General features: G+C 44.9%; 1 pseudogene; it reads right to left on the reverse strand.

Moving 5' to 3' along the window:
* Nucleotides 1-6132: 6132 nt before the first annotated feature.
* LOC123776647 (large ribosomal subunit protein uL14 pseudogene) lies at nt 6133-6582 on the reverse strand (annotated as a pseudogene).
* Nucleotides 6583-10270: the final 3688 nt, after the last annotated feature.

The following is a 10270-nucleotide window of genomic DNA, read 5'->3' on the forward strand; positions in this document are numbered from 1 at the left end:
ATCAACCAGTTAACAGAGTTTTGAGTGAAACAGCTCTTCTGAAGCTGCCATATATTAGGTATGAACCCAAAGGGCTGAGTGGGAAGGCTGTCTGGTAGCAGTCACCTTTCCCTGAATACATCACCACTGTATACTCAGCGAAGGACAAACTCGGTGCTTCTCAGATTTTACCTGGATATCTCATACCCTCTCCCCCTCTCTCCCTCACTTCTCTTCTTGGGGCTGGATACATCTTTTTGTGTGAGTCTGTCTTGTGCATCGTAGGGTGATTAACAGATCTCTGACCTCTACCTACTAGATTCAGTAGCATCCCCCTTAAGTCGTGGTGACCAAAATGTCTCCAAACGTTGTTAAATATCCCCTGATTGAAAACTGCTATTCCAAAAGATTGTCTGAAACAGAGAGACAAACACAAATCAATCCAGTGAACTTGATGTTGGAAGATTACTAATTTAGACTGATTGCAGGGAGGCCCCATCTGTACAATAACGAATGTTCTTGCCAGTGCTATCAGTTAATGCATTCACAATGAAGCCTGAATGCTGCTGATCCTCAGGCTTCTGCATTGGTCTTTTTATTTCCTAGATTGATCCCTGTGTATCTTATTTACTTCTACGGTTTTAGTGATTCTGAGTAGGCTGAAGAATCAATACTAACCTAAATCTTTCTGCTGAGCTCTGGGCCAATAAACTCAATTTCCTATGGAGTCTGGACATTTTCTGAACACTTCAAACACAACTTTCTCCCGACTGATTTATTGTGTTGGCCAGGAAGATATTTTGACACTAAAATTTTGATGGTATTGCTCTTCTTGAAACTTTTGTTGGTACCCCCATTACTCTCAAGCAAGTCCAACCTGCTTAACACAATGAACAAGGCCTCATAATCTGCCTATTGGTCCTCTTGTTTCTTACTAATTCCTCTCCTCCTTTCCCCGGTACCTTGTCCAGCCACACCCATGTATTCTCTCAATTCCAAGCATTTTGATCTGTTTTTCCTCTTCCTGGCTCAGGCCTGCCTGAGTCTTTCACTGATAGCTTGGGTGTTACTTCCTCCTGAAGCTGTCTCAGAGCTCACAGATTGGGTTTGCAGCTTTAGTACGTGATCCTGTGTTTCTTCCTTTGTAGTGCAAAATTTGCCAAGAGGATTTACTTTTACTAAGAAAGCCACACTTTCCAGGGTCTCCATGCACTTCCCTCCATAAAGAGAGGGGAGGATTGGGGCAGGAGTCTAGTTTCCCTAGCTGAGGTCTCTATGGCCACTTATTGTGAATGATATGTTGTAGAGACTCTGAGTTCTGTTATCTTCCTCTGAAGGGGTGTTGGAGTCTGGTTCTGTCAGGCAGTTAAATTGCTGGCAAGCCAACTTGAGTTATTGGAGGCTTGGTTTTATGTTTTGTTGTGTGGCTTTACCCCTAGATCTAGGGAGCAGTCTTTAATCCTGGGCGAAATCTTGACTCCTAAGTTATAGTTCTAGGATTTCAATGGAATGCCTGAGGTGTGCACTAAGCCCTTCTAACTTCCTGGGATACATACCCCAAACTCGGTCTCCTGTGCACTGAACAGGAGCTGACATATGGAGTCAGTCTTTTACTGTTGTTTTCTTCCTATGTTTCTTGGAGTTCCCACCATTCATATACAGTTTAGGGATGAGCCAAGAGCTGGAGGGAAGTTTCTAGAAAGATCTGGGGACACCCCTTTCCCTATAGCTTCTTCAGTTAAAAGATTTACACCTTGAATTTCCAGCCATTTTGGCAGTTTCAAACTCCCCTTGATATATCAAGTCAATATGACTACAGTTTTCAGCTACTACCTCAGTGGCCAGTTGTATGACTATGGCTCTCACTCTCTGTGGCTCTGTTATTTCAAAGGAAACCCCCCTAGGTTCTGCCACTTTTTGGGTTCTTCCCAGTTCCCTCAAGTAACTAATACTTTCTATTTTTTCCTCCAGAGTTTGTAATTGCTTTCTGTGGGAAGATTCTATCCTTCCTGGAACTAGAAATCTTAACAAGTATTATTGAAAAAGAAAGAAGAAGAAGAAGAAGAAGAAGAAGAAGAAGAAGAAGAAGAAGAAGAAGAAGAAGAAGAAGAAGAAGAAGAGAGGAGGAGGAGGAGGAGGAGGAGGAGGAGGAGGAGGAGGAGGAGGAGGAGGAGGAGGAGGAGGGGAAGGAGAAGGAGAAGAAGGGGAAGAAGGTGGTGTATTTTTGTGTTAATATCAAAAGAAACATAGGGAACTTCTGATTTATTGCATGTACACAGTACACATAATATATTTAAGATTGGCTGGAAATACTTTGGTCTCAATTATTTTAATTACTACTTTGTGATTTTTATCTTCTCTGAAAAACGCTCTGTAAAGGCTGACTCAGACCCAGTTTTGCTCCCTCAAAAATTCCTAATATTAGATGATAAATTAAAGGGTTTTTTTGGAGAGGGGCAGATCACCTAAGTACTTAATGTAACAGCAAAACTCTATAAAAGAACGATTGAAATTTTGTTTCCAGTTTTGTTTTAAATTGCCACGTCTACACTGAAACTTCTAATGACCTACACAGTGATAACCAAAATTGCCAATGATTGGTCTTTACCTACCTTGACTTACTTTGTAATATTTGGATATTTTTCAAACACTTGCAATATTGACTTTTTCCTCCCAAAACACTTTCTTTGCTTGGCTTCCAGGAAAACCATACTTTTCTAGTTTTTCTTCTACATTACTGGTGTTTACGTCCCAGATCCCTTTGCCATTTTCCCTCGCTTCCTTAATTGCTAAGACTGGAATGCCCCCATGTTGAGTCTTTATACACAATTTCTTTTCTGTTGACATTCTGTCCCTTGGTGATTGCATCATGGCTTTAGATATCATCTATACTATGACAAATTCCCAACTGTCTTTTCCTCTCCATCTCTGACCTCTCCTCTGAGCTGTAGAATTGCATATCTAGTTACCTACTCTCCATGTCCACTTAGATGTTTTAATTAGGCATCTCAAACTCAACATGTCTAACCAGAAACTCCTACCTTCCACTACCCCTCACAACCTGCTTATGTTACAGTCTTCCCCATTTCAGTTGGTAGCAACTCCATTCTTTCATTTCCTTAGGCCAAAATTCACAGTCACCCCTTGACTACCCTCTTAGAAAGTACCCAAAGCTTGTCATCTTTCATCAAATCTTGTTGGTTTACCTTCAAAATCGAACCAAAGTTTCCTAGCCACCCCATCACCTCTAACCTAGATTACTTACTGCAGAAGTTTCCTCACTGGTCTCCTTGTTTCAGGCCTTTCCCTCTGTAGTCTACTCCAGAGTGATTATTTTTGTTATTATTTTCTTAAATTCCTTTGGCTTGATTAATCTGGAGAATTCCCTAATTTGACTCAGGTATAAAAAATACTGCTTTCCACTCTTTGCTTTGGAGTATTAAAAGTATCTGTATTGTACATATTATGTTATAAAGCATGCAAAATGAAAGAAAAAAACCCCTTTTTAAAAAAGTATTTTCAGGGGCGCCTGGGTGGCTCAGTCATTAAGCGTCTGCCTTCGGCTCAGGGCGTGATCCTGGAGTTCTGGGATCGAGCCCCACATCGGGCTCCTCCGCTGGGAGCCTGCTTCTTCCTCTCCCACCCCCCCTGCCTATGTTCCCCTCTCTTGCTGGCTGTCTCTCTCTGTCAAATAAATAAATAAAATCTTTTTTTTTTTTTAAAGTACTTTCATTCCAGACTTCAAGTTATATTACAAAGCTGTGGTAATCAAAACAGTATGGTACTGGCACAAAAGTAGACACATAGATCAATGGAACAGAATAGAAAGCCCAGAAATGAACCCACAACTCTAAGGTCAATTAATCTTTGACAAAGCAGGAAAGAATACCTGATGGAAAAGAGACAGTCTCTTCAACAAATGATGGTTGGGTAAACTGCATAGTGACATGCAAAATAAAGAAACTTTATTACTTTATTACATCATATACAACAATAATTCAAAATGGATTAAAGATCTAAATGGGAGACCTGAAACCACAAAAATCTTAAAAGAGCACAGGCAGCATGGCCATAGCAACTTTTTTCTAGATATGTCTCCTGAAGGAAGAGAAATAAAAGCAAAAGTAAACTATTGGGACTACGTCAAAATAAAAAGCTTCTGCAGAGTGATTATTTTTAGCTCTAAGTTATATTATGACCCTCTTTATTAAAAGTACCACTTGCTTCCCATCCATTCAGAGTAAAAGCCAAAGTCCATACAATATCTAAGGTCCTACATGTTCTTCTCTAACATTCTCATCTTTCTAATCTTATCTACTCCTCTCTTCTCCTGTGCCACACAGGTCATCTTCACCCCCTCCCCTTCTCCTCCCTCCCTCCTTCTTCTTCTTCTTCTTCTTCTTCTTCTTCTTCTTCCCCCTCCTCCTCCTCCTCCTCCTCCTCCTCCTCTTCTTCTTCTTCTTCTTCTTCTCTCTTCTTCTCTTCTTCTTCTTCTTCTTCTTCTTCTTCTTCTTCTTCTTCTTTTCTTCCCCTCCTTCCCCTTCCCCTCCTTCCCCTTCCCCTCCTTCCCTTCCCCTTCCCCTTTCCCTTCCTCTTCCTCCTCCTCCTCCTCCTCCTCCTCCTCCTCCTCCTCCTCCTCCTCCTCCTCCTCCTCCTCCTCCTTCTTCTTCTTCTTCTTCTTCTTCTTCTTCTTCTTCTTCTTCTTCTTCCTCTTCTTCTTCTTCTCAAGGTTCACAGATTCCTCCTCAGCTTCCCTTTCTTTTACATTTTCCATAATTGCAAAGTAGCGTTCTTGGTACAAAACTTTTATTCTTTTCCCTCCGGATGCTGACTACACATTAATTGTATTTTTCTTATGACATTTGTAGGAAGCAACTATTTTTGCCTATTATTCATTTTTCCTTATTGTGTTAATAGCACCTTGCTTTTCTCTCAGGGGATTATCCTTCCTCAGAGCCTAGTCATGCCGTGTGGATGGAGCCGAGACCTTCTTTCCCCAGGATCCTGGAGTGAGTCATGGACCAGTCCTGGGCACTCAAATATTTTATCCTCCTGAATGGCTATTGGATTCGGGATAGCCTCCGTCAGAGCAAGCAAATGCTGGGATATCTGCTAGAAGCATAAGGTAAACTTTTTCATCTGAGACTGTGGCAAGGCTAACATAAACTTGACCTATAGGAATCTATCACGTAGAGACAGTCTATCTGAGAACAAAGCCAACACAGGAAAGTGGAGTAGAGAGATGCAGACTGATTTCTGACAATAGTGTTTAATCCATCCTTGAACCCATCCCAAGCTTATATGAACCAATAAATTCAGTTTTTTTAATTGAGTTGAATGACCTTGTGTCACTTATAACCAAAAAAGTCCTGAGACAGTATTTAGTAATTTTGCTGTGTATAAATCAGTTTCTTATATTCATGACACTCCCAACTTCCATAGAAGCCTGTTGGGTTCATCTTTGCATTGCCAGTACTCATAGTGTTCTAGGTAGGAGCGCTCAATAAATACCTGGATGGGGGGATGATGGATGGATGAATGGATAAAGAGGAATGTCCTGTTTCAAGTTGTTTGTACTTTATTTTAAAGTAGAGACTTCCGTTTGATCATCTGAAATCTGTAATCACATGTCCTGTGTTTATAAATTTGATATACTTGCAGGAAAATATTCATTTTAGTTAGCGAAATTTTTAAAGCTGCTTTTGACAAATGAGTTTCTGGATTATCTTCTGGAGCTAACAGTATCAACAATAAAAATCCATTACGAATAGGAAGGCTGAGACAGGATAGTAGAGATTCTGAAATTCTGGCTGGTTTCTTAAGAAAAGACATGAATGTACGTGGCTGTTTAATTCCAACCGACAAGGGAGAGGGGACTGTGCCTTTGGCTGGTTTGTAGGGTGTGGCTTTGGTTTCTTCTACCCCCAGAGGCTGTCCTGGGTGCAGCTGTCACAGATCAGATTGCTCAGTAACCTGATGGTTATCTATACATTGCATTCGTTAACCTTGAATTAAAGACCAGTTTCCTCATATTGAGAGCGCTGTAGTGGACCCTAGATCTTCCTTCATAACTATTTTGTGAATGCATGATTATAATAAAATGTCTTTTATTTTTATTATTTTAGGGGGAACAAATAACAGTATTACATTTTTTTAAACAAACACACCAGGGAATCCTTCAGTGGGGCCAGCACTGGATGCGATCCTGGGCCACGAGTCTGCATGGTCCTTCGCGGCTGGTCCCATGGTGGCAAAATCTCTCGCCTTTATTGTTGACTAGGAACAACAGTTCACAGTAACTGTGTTATCTTCAAAATGGAGAAACACACCATCTTTTCTCCGGCGTGATTTTCGTTATCCAATTTCTCACTGCTGGATGTCCCTTCTTTCCAAGCTCTGGTTTGTCTTTCTTCACTGTGGCCATCACGTCACCCCACCCGCAGCAGGACGTGTGTTCAGTGGTCCCTCCGTCCCCGTCACAGAGATGATATACAGATTTTAGGCTCCTGTGCTGTCAGCACAGTTGATAAGGGCTCCTACCAGAAAACCCAGGGAAATCGGGAGTTTAGCACCAGAGGCCCCACCACATCCTCGCCTGCACATCTTGAATGCTGGAAAGGGACCGAAAAAAAAAATGTTTTTTTTAACTAATTGCTTAAATGCAATTATTTTACATTGTCTTGCATGTTAAAATGGATTTTAGATATCTCATTCAAAGGCCTAATTTATTCTTCAGCCTCCATTAAATCCCTTGTTTTAATGTTAAATTAACGTTAACTTAATTTTCAAATGCCACCACAAAGCCTGCGGTAGCTTTGGGAGCGATAAACTCATTCTAAAGCTGTTCATTTTCTCTTATTAAGTTCTTTGTCCAAATGCTTTTGCCACCAGAAAAACATAAGCGAGACTTTTCTCACGGCAGGCCCATTTTGCTTTCATGCATTCTTCTTTGTTTCCTTGGCCCCGGGAGGGCCGATGGTGTTGGAGCAAGTTTTAGGCAAGTCCCAGGTTATGATAGAATGTTCGAACCACTGCCTCCCGGGCCACAGGTGTGACGAGGTTGCAAGAGGCCGGGCTGTTGAAGGTGGTTACTACTCGCCCCTTCCCCAGAGGCACCTCCTTCTCACGGTTCCCATTTCCTCCACCTCTGCGAGTCAGGTCTGTGACTGTCGCATGAGAGGGAGGAGGACTGCCAGCCCTCGTCCCAAAGGCTTACCCGGGACAGGAAGTGTGACTGACTTGACCAGTGCAGCCACCCAACTGCCCAGAGGGCCTGGACCAGTGACGTGCACGAGTGAAGCGGCCCTTTGGCTGTGGGAGGCCGCACGCCCTGCCCAGAGCGGATGGGCGCGGTTAGCTCGTGTGTCCCCAGAGCTGTTGAACCGTCCTGAGACGCCAGATTTCAACTTTGATGTGCAACGATCTGAACCGAAAATATTGGCTCCTCACCCAATGTTTTATAAAGGCACTTGCGTGGCCTTTTCTTTGCCCCGGGTCTGCTCTGCTCCCTTCCTCCTTCCAGGTCGGGGCTGGCGAGGTGGCCGTCCCTCTGGTGGCTGAGGGCTGTGCCCTGCGGAGCCTGCATGGCGTCCTTGGCCTACTCCTTTAAAGCACCAGCCCTCGCTGGCCTGCTGGGCGAGTTTGGCAGTCCCTTGGCTTCTGCGTCTACGTTTATTCTCTAAGAACACTTCAGCCCTCCCAGTAATCGAGGGATAATTGTAACTCTCATGATACCACCTCCAAGGACTGGGGTGAAAATGAGTGAAGTGCTTCTCACACGCTCTCAAGCACCTTCAGAAGAAGTTGCCACTTTGTCACAGAATGTTATTCATCCCCTACCAGGTGGAAATTAGGGCCCGCACAGGGCAGTGTTTCTAGAAGCTTGGCAAGCCAACATCCGCATCAGAATCCCCTTGGCGGCAGGGGGGAGGGATTTCCTGTGGAAATGCAAGTTCCCAGCTTTATTCAGATCCTCAGGGAATGGGGCCTGTGACCTTGTATTTTGACAGGCACCGGCCCACACCCAGGTGATGGGCAGGTCATTGAAGTTTGAGGAGGACATCGGAGCCTTCAGAGGAAAGCAAAGAGGGACGGCTGTGGAAAAGAAAGTGTTGGATTAGAAGGGCGTATCTCACTCAGCTTCTTGGAGCCTGTGAAAATGGCTTAGTAAGGCATTGGAATTGTTTAATATAGACCAAAAGAATAAGCCTGGACATTTGGATGGTAAATATAGGTGGTGTCGACAGCTTATGGTGACCTGGAGAGCTGGGTTCAAATCCAGAGGTGAGGCCAGAGAAAACTCAGTTTCCCAATATGGTGCAGGGATGAAAGTCTAGGGGTACACTTCTCCCTTAGAAGCCTCTTGAACTCAGGGTATCCACATTCAAGCCAGAGAACTGCACTGTGGGTGCGGCTAATGCTATCCGGATCTGCCTGGAATCAAAGAGATAAGAAATACATACATGTTCCAGAGAGTTCCGCTGCCAAAAGAATCACCAACCTGGACAAACAGAGGCCGAGGCTGTTTGAGATGGAACCCTTCAACCTCGTGTGGCCAGAAAGCAGGCTGAGAAAGCTGAATGGTTCCCCCCAAGGGGAACATATTCTCCGTTGCCCTCCTGAGAGGTGGCCAAGAACGGCAGAACAGAAAGGACCTGAAACGGGGCTGCGGAGAACCAGGTCCTGGGGGCCCCCTTGAGGAGCAGTGTTGGTGGGCACCCAGTGGGGCAGCTGGAGTGTGCACTGCTGTGGTCCTTCCCAGTCCCACAGCTGCATGTGGGGTGCGTGGGGGAAAGGCCGCTCCTGCCCGCAGAGATGGTCCTGACAGGCAACCTTCCTGTGAGGCTGTGAGGGGTGGGCCATCTCCCTTGGGTAACAGGTGTGTGTTCCCCACATGGCAGGGGAGCAAACTTCATATCTGTGACTGGGGGAAAGGCCTAGATCAGAGGATTAGATTACTGTTCATGACTATTTGTGGCCTCTCCTGGGGCGGGGGTGTGGGAAGGGGAGAGTGGGGATCGTTCTTCCCCTCTCCAGCCATGTTAGGCTTTGGCCCGTGAATTACGAGTGGATGACTTGTGTTATTTCAGAAGCCATGTCTCTTCTCCGTGTGCCAGCACGACTGGGGAAGCCCCAGGCAGGACCTGCCGCTATGGCCAAGCCAGAGAGGGAGGGTTGGAGCCACGGCTGCCTCCACTGACCTGCGGTGGCAGCAACAACATCATTGCTCTAAACTGGGGCCAGCAACATTTCTGTAAAGGGCCAGAAAGGAATATTTTAGGGTTTGTGGGCCATGTGGTCTTGTCATAACTACTCAGCTCTCTGTATCAGGAAACTGGTCACAGACAACACCTAACCAAATGGGCATGGTTGTGTTCCAATGAGACTTTACTTACAAAGCAGGGAGTGGGCTGAGATGGCCCTTGGCCATAGTTGGCCTGTTTCTGCCATAAGCCATTGAGATTTGGCTTCATTTTCCCTAGCCTGCTGGATCTCACACTTTCATATACATCCGAATCACTGAGAGGGCTTGTTAGAACACAGATTGCTGGGCCCTGCCCAGAGCCTTTGGTAGATACACCTGGGTGGGGGGCCCGAGGATGTGCTTTTTTTTTTTTTTTTTTGAGATTTTTATTTGTTTATTTGAGACAGAGAGAGAGAGAGTGAGCACAAGCGGGGAGGAGGATCAGAGAGAGGGGGAGAAACAGACTCTCTGCTGAGCAGGGAGCCTGATATGGGACTCGATCCTAGGACCCTGGGATCATGACCTGAGCTGAAGGCAAACCCTTTACAGACTGAGTCACCCAGGCGCCCCAAGAATGTACATTTCTAACATGTTTCCAGGTGGTATTGATGCTGCTGGTCCTGGACCATCCTTTGAGTATCACTGCCCTGGTCCTTCTTGATTGATATTTTATTTGTAAACTGGAGAGAGCTTAGTGCATGGCGGTGTTGTCCTAACGAAAGGAGATAACTCGGTGACATTATTTGGGGAGGTCCTGGGACTTTGTAAGTGTTCAGTAAAAGTTAGGCACTGGTCCCATACGTACAAACACACTCCCTTTCCTGTTGAAAGATACAGAATGGTAAAGGAAAGGACCATTTGCTTCGCAGGTGGGTCCTCACTAAGAGCACTTGGCTGTGGTCCATTTGCAATGGGCCTTCAATGTCAACTTGACTTCCAGTCAGGAGAATGGCTGTTACTCAGAACAGGTGGACCTTTACCATCTCACTGAGAAGGTGGCCATCGGCCACTGGCTTCTCTGAGGGCAAGAAACTCCAGATGATTGAT

The sequence above is a fragment of the Ursus americanus genome, chromosome 21 (assembly GCF_024610735.1).
Source record: "Ursus americanus isolate L20-20 chromosome 21, mUrsAme1.1.p, whole genome shotgun sequence".
Taxonomy (NCBI): Eukaryota; Metazoa; Chordata; class Mammalia; order Carnivora; family Ursidae; genus Ursus; species Ursus americanus.